At 42.3% G+C, this 6000-nt stretch overlaps 1 long non-coding RNA gene across 2 annotated transcripts in view; it reads left to right on the top strand.

Moving 5' to 3' along the window:
* Positions 1–272: 272 nt before the first annotated feature.
* Positions 273–6000, top strand: part of LOC310682557 — a 17505-nt gene continuing 11777 nt past the window's right edge. For both annotated transcript variants that reach the window (XR_014513990.1, XR_014513991.1), the window contains exons 1-2: positions 273–550; positions 903–1059. This is a non-coding gene — a long non-coding RNA (uncharacterized lncRNA). The remainder of the gene's footprint in view (positions 551–902; positions 1060–6000) is intronic.

The raw sequence follows: 6000 nt of genomic DNA, 5'->3' as shown, positions 1-6000 counted from the left end.
GGGTTCAGCACAGATCAAGACAAGCCTCTATGTCTCCAGCTTCCAGGCCTATTATTCTCCTTGTTGGGATGGATGTGGCATCCAGCCAGTTGAGAAGTGGTGAGAAAATGCCTATCCCAACACCTAAAAGTATGGCAACACACCTTTGCTTAGTGTTGTCACTATGGCAACACATCTCTTCTTAGCTAACCCTTTATGATGCTGATGATAGTGACCAATGCCATTAGCTTACCAAAGGAACTGATTTGACCAGTTCACCAGGTATCCTCTTGCAGGTTCTAACTTCACAGACACAGAATCACAGGCATGGAAGGGACCCATGGAGCTAATTCAGACTGATCCCATCCCACCCCCATAACAAGATTTGTGCAGCTGCTCTGGTTTCAGGGATGGCAGCATCACATACCTGTATTGAGACTCCAGTCAAATGACTTTGATTAAACTAGAGTTGTGTGTGTGCCTGTCTCTCTGAATTCAGTAAGGTTTCCTTCCTGATACATCTGTTCAGCATTGCAGAGTAAATAATTTCTAGGTGCTATTGGAGAAAATGGTAAGAAGAGAATACAGTATTTAACTGTGTATGCAAGAACTTCTGGCTGGCCGATGATTTGCTAATGGGAAATGACAGCTTAAATAGTTTATGAAAACAGCATTCCTCTAAAAGTTGCAGGCAGTAATTTGTATATGTAACGTGAAGGACAGAGGACAGTATTTTAAAGGAACGTTTCACAGGCTTCTTAGAACTATGAGAGCTATTTATTTAAAATTGCTTCAATTTTTTCTTGAAGAAGGAAACAGTTTGGAGATCAAAGTGAGCAGGACTGTTATTTCTGTCACTAAAATTGCAGATTAGGGTCTTTGTCACTGTTGCTCTTTGGGTGGCCATGTGTCCTATTTTACAGAGGACAGCCCTCTGTGTGAAGAGGGCTTGAAGAACTCATCTACTTGAAGTGCTGCCCAGACCAAGCCCATCTCAAAGGCTAAGAACCACAAGACAGGAAAAGTTAGCACCTGAGCAGGCATCTGAATCAACCTGCTCACAGTCTCTTCCCTGCCGCGGTGAGTTGTCATTATTTCTAAATGTGAATCTATACAAGTAGCACACTTATGCAAATATACATCCTCCTTTTTGGTGGTGCAGTTCCTCTTTGGGTGATATTAAATCTTCATTCTCTAGGGCAGGGTGTGGATCTGGTGGCCTTCTAGATTTTGCTGGACTACTACAGCTCCCTGAGCAGTGGTTATTTGGGCTGTGGCTAATGTTTCTAACTCTCCTTGGTCTTAAGGGCAAGCTGTCCTGAGATTCCTCTGCATATAGCATCAGCATCTGAGGAACGTTTGCCTTGAATTAACATCATGATTAATTATTTCTGTCCCATTACCTTTGCGATTTCAAATATTTGTTGGAAGTATGGTTGGTGAGTGAGCCAGAAAGCTGACATGTTATTTGCTTATCAAACCGAGGTACAAACTCAAGGCTAAATATCAATGGGATCGTGAAGGTTCCTATAGACTGTGGATTTATGTCCTTCCTCCAAAAATAGCTTTGAGAAAGCACAATGCTTTTCTGAATACCTCACAAGTTGGGGCTGGCAGGAATGTCAGGTTTCTTCCACATGTCTAGAATGGGCAAGATGCCAGTACCAGTTTCTACACTAGAGGTTACATTGCAGAATTATGCTCCACAGTTTTGTCACCGAAGATTAAAGATCTGGGAATTTGCTTCAGTTTCTGATTTGTTTACGTGCTTAAAGGGTGGATGAGAGGTTGAAGCAAGCTGAGAAAGAACAAGAGACTCCAGCATAGAACAGGGACTCTTGGCTGACCAATCCAGGGACAACTTAAGGAATACTTGAGTTGCTATCTTGGAAGGGCAAAATGCACAGGGAAAGAGTCACTGGTGAGAGGGTGTGTGTGAGAGAGTGTCTCCATGTGAAATGCCCCAGAAATCTCTATTTATTAATTTAGATGGGTGGGTAGATTTTTGTGTGTGTGTAGAAAAACAACCCTGTGAGAACTCCTTAAATTCTATACATGGGTTTTAACCTTCTGCAAGTCTTCAAAATATGTGAAGTCAGTTTGATCAAAGGCATTGGCTGAATTTTTCAAAAAAAGGAGCATGTGTAACTTTAGGGGAGGCTGCAGACAGAAGGTGCATGTGGATCTGTTGTGTGAGGGGAGTCAGAGCGGGCCAGAAGTTGTGCACCAGAGAGTGGCTAGAAGTTGTGCACCACAGAGGTGAGCCTGAATGTGTGCAGAATACTGCTTTATAAGGACCGGGTTGGCAGCCTTGTCTGTGGGCAATTACAGCCTCCTCCAAACATCTGCAAAGCTGTTGCCTGTACACAGCTTAAGTTGTGCTAAGGATGCTCGGGTCACATTCAGGTCAAAGCTGGAATGGGAGTAGAGGAAGAGAAAGAGAGGGGAGCTTCAGAAAGATGGCTAGGCTGGATTCCCATGTGGGTAGGAGGCTTTGTGGGATGTTTGAAAGTGTGCAAGTGCAACATAACTAGAAAAAAATGGGCAGAGTGAGATCACGTGAAATGTCTCGTGATTCTTCTAAAGTTCCCTCTCGCCCCAGGTAGGAATCTGAGGGATGTCAAGCTAAAGCTTTCTTGTGCCTCCAGTAGTTCACTCAACTGCTGGTCTGAACAAATGGAGCTCAATTGCCACTTGCACGCCTGCAGAGACTAAAGGCAGACTTTTTGCCTGACATAAAAAATGGCAGAGCAAGGCCATCAGGTAATTATTCAGCACTGCAATGAATCTGAAGAGATGTTAGGGAAAGTAGATAAATGCATTTAGATAAGGGTAATTAGTAAGATGTTCCAAACTCTGATTCAAAGCAAGCCTTAAAATTACTTAGGGGTTATCCTTGCACTTCTAGGTCACCAGTTCAACTGTATGTGGGGCGGGGGGGGGGCAGGAATGGAAAAGTGCCAGCTGTCACTCTACCATCAGAATAGCTTCCATTCCACATGTTTGCAGGTATTTGCATACAACAAAAGCACATCGCAAAGAATTCAACAGGCAGTTCCTTGCTGTAAAATGTGAGCAATGGTGAAGGACAATCCACCCCCACCAATCTCAACCAGGCTGGATAAAGGGGTTCATCTTGCCAACGTTTAAGCCTCGATTCCTCTTATGCAGTAGCAGTATTTTTTTTAAAAAAAAAAGTTTATGCAATTGTCATCGGACAACGAGAATAATATGAAACAAAGTTGATAGTGAAAATGAACAGCAGTAATAACGAATAACAATCGGAAGACAACAGCCCGTTTTAATTCTGGATGAGACCACATAAAATGCCTGTTGGTAAAAATCCGTCCTTAAAAGAAGTGAGAAGTCCAGAAGCAAAGCATGATGGCAACATGAAGGCAGTTGTTTGTCTGCAAGCAATTGGTATTCAAAGATAGTCTGTTTCTGAACGTGGAAGCTCCTCTTCAGATGGCTAATGGCTAGTGATAGCTTTTTAATCTTCCATAAATTTGTCTAATCCCTTTTTACAGTTCATTGCCATCTTTAAACCTTGTGGCATGGAGTTACATAAAGATGTTACTTATAGATTTATTGAAATACTGACACACCATATACAATAGAACTCCCTTTTGTCAGTTCTGAGCCTACCACCAATACCTTTCAATGGGTCAGCCAGATCTCCAGCATTATATGAGGAGATCTCTCTGTTTCAGATTCATAATTTTATCACTCTCTGTTGTGTCCCTCCTTATTTATCCTTTTTCCATGGTGCAAAATGCACAAAGCCAACAGAAAAGACTAAAAGAGCTAAAGGGAGTAATAAAAATCAAAACATAGGGGAGGGAGGGTCTTGGACGACAACAACAGTAATAGATTAGGGGAAGTATTATGGGCGAGGAAAAGAGAACTTATTTCCAGCTAAAATGGAAACACACACAACCACTAGATTTTTTAAGGGGAGGGAATACATTGCTCTGGATTATTAGTATTATTAATCTGATTAATTAGAAGAATATTATACTATCTCTATTTTATAAAAAGTGACACGTGACCTGCCTCCTTTTCACCAGAAGTTCTGCCCCTTTCCCCAGATGTCTTGACTTTTAATATGAACTTTGTATCACTTGATGTAAAATATGATTTATTTGGGGGGGGGGAGGGAATTGTTTTAGAGTAGCATGTGACCTATGTACATGACATCATCTCATTGCTGCCAATCTGACAGAGCAGTTTTTCAGTCCCCTGACCTAAATGTTTGGGGTGTTACTCCTGTTATGTGAATGTACAGAGTGTTCCTTTGTAGGTGTAGTCCCCGTGACCTCTGGGTTACTGGTTCCACGCTCTTTCTCTGGAATAAAGCTGCGTGCAATTTTTATTTTAGCATTTTGCCAAATGTTCACATTGGTAAAAATGTGTCAGCTTTCAGTGTGTTCTTTATTTTTTATTGATCTCTGTGTGTGGCGTGTGTTTTATAAAAATTGATTTTTGAAACTTCCTGGATGAGGAGCATGGCGTAAGCAAGCAAGCAAATAAATAAAGTACTTTATATGATATGTCATTAGACGCCATATCTGCTGCCTCGTCCCCCATCTTCCTTAATCCCTTCTTGACTGGCTGCTGTTTTGAATCCTAATTGTCCTGCACCAAATTTGCACATTCAATCTCAGTTGGTCTAGTCCTCAAGGCATTCAATAAAGTCACATTTAGGCTAATGAATTTCCATTAACATCTGCAAGTAAAAATTAATGTTTTAAAGTGCAAATTAAATCCAGGCTCTTCTCATAAGGGTATGTTCAGCAGAAATGGCTGTGATCCAGCTGTGCGGACCGTGGAAGAATAAATTTACTCTCAACACACAAAGGAAGTGCAATGGATACTAAGAACAGAGCCTTCAAGGACCAAGCTCTCACTTACCTCCTTGCACACTCAGTTGCTAATTTTCTCAGGATAAGAACACCACCACCTCAACCTATCTTTCAGTTTCATTTCCCTGAATGTCACCTGCACCTTGCACCAGTATGTCAAACCTGTCAAGATGAAGGTCAACAAGGAATCTTCTCTGTGGTGGGAGAGGGATCAATGCAGTACAGTTGCACCTTGGTTTTCAAACAGCTTAGTTCCTGAACGTTTTGGCTCCCGAACACCGTAAAACTGGAAGCAACTGTACCGGTTTGTGAACTATTTTTGGAAGCCGAACTCCTGACAGGGCTTCCGATTGACTGCAGGAGCTTCCTGCAACCAATCAGAATCCACACTTTGGTTTCCGAACGTTTTGGAAGTCAAACGGACTTCCGGAATGGATTCCGTTCGACTTCCAAGGTACGACTGTATCTTTTTCATGCAGGGAAGTATGTATTTGGTCCAGCCCTTCATCATACATAGAAGATTCCTAGTTTGGCAACAATGGGGAATGGCTGTAAGAACTGGTATACACGAAAATCAATGGGTTGTATCCAACTAAGTCATAGAATCATAGAATTTTAATTGGAAAGGACCACAAGAGTAATTGGAAAGAAAACTGAAAATTTTAGTTGGAAAGGACCACAAGAGGCATTTAGTCCGACCTCCTGCAATGGAGATTCTTTTGCCCAACGTGGGGCTTGAATTTAAGAGTCTCATGCTTTACCAACTGAGCATAAGGACTTCCACCCACACAGTGAAACTTCAACTGCCTCTCCTCTCCCTGCATGCCCCTCCCTGCACCCCTCAAAACCTGTTCTGGGATTTCACCCAATCCTCTGGAGCAGACTAGTGGAGGGCATGGGGGCAGGTCCTTGGGTGTAAGAGAGGAAGTTCTGTTGCATAGGTGAAGGTCCTTTCACTTTGCTGCCTACTACCCAAGACACTCACGACACTATCCCTGTACAATTTCACACTCTAGAAAAAGGGTAGCATGTGCAAATCTTGGCAAAAGTCCCTTAGGCTATGGTATAAAAGCATCCAGATTAATATCAACTGGTTGTGTTTCGCCCACTGCACAATTAAGTCACTTTCTGGGGCAGGAGTCAGATGTGGACACAG

Source organism: Podarcis tiliguerta (assembly GCF_965153285.1).
Source record: "Podarcis tiliguerta genome assembly, chromosome: 7".
Classification (NCBI taxonomy): Eukaryota; Metazoa; Chordata; class Lepidosauria; order Squamata; family Lacertidae; genus Podarcis; species Podarcis tiliguerta.
Note: the sequence above shows the minus strand (reverse complement) of the source record. Positions and strands in the feature narration are given on the sequence as shown.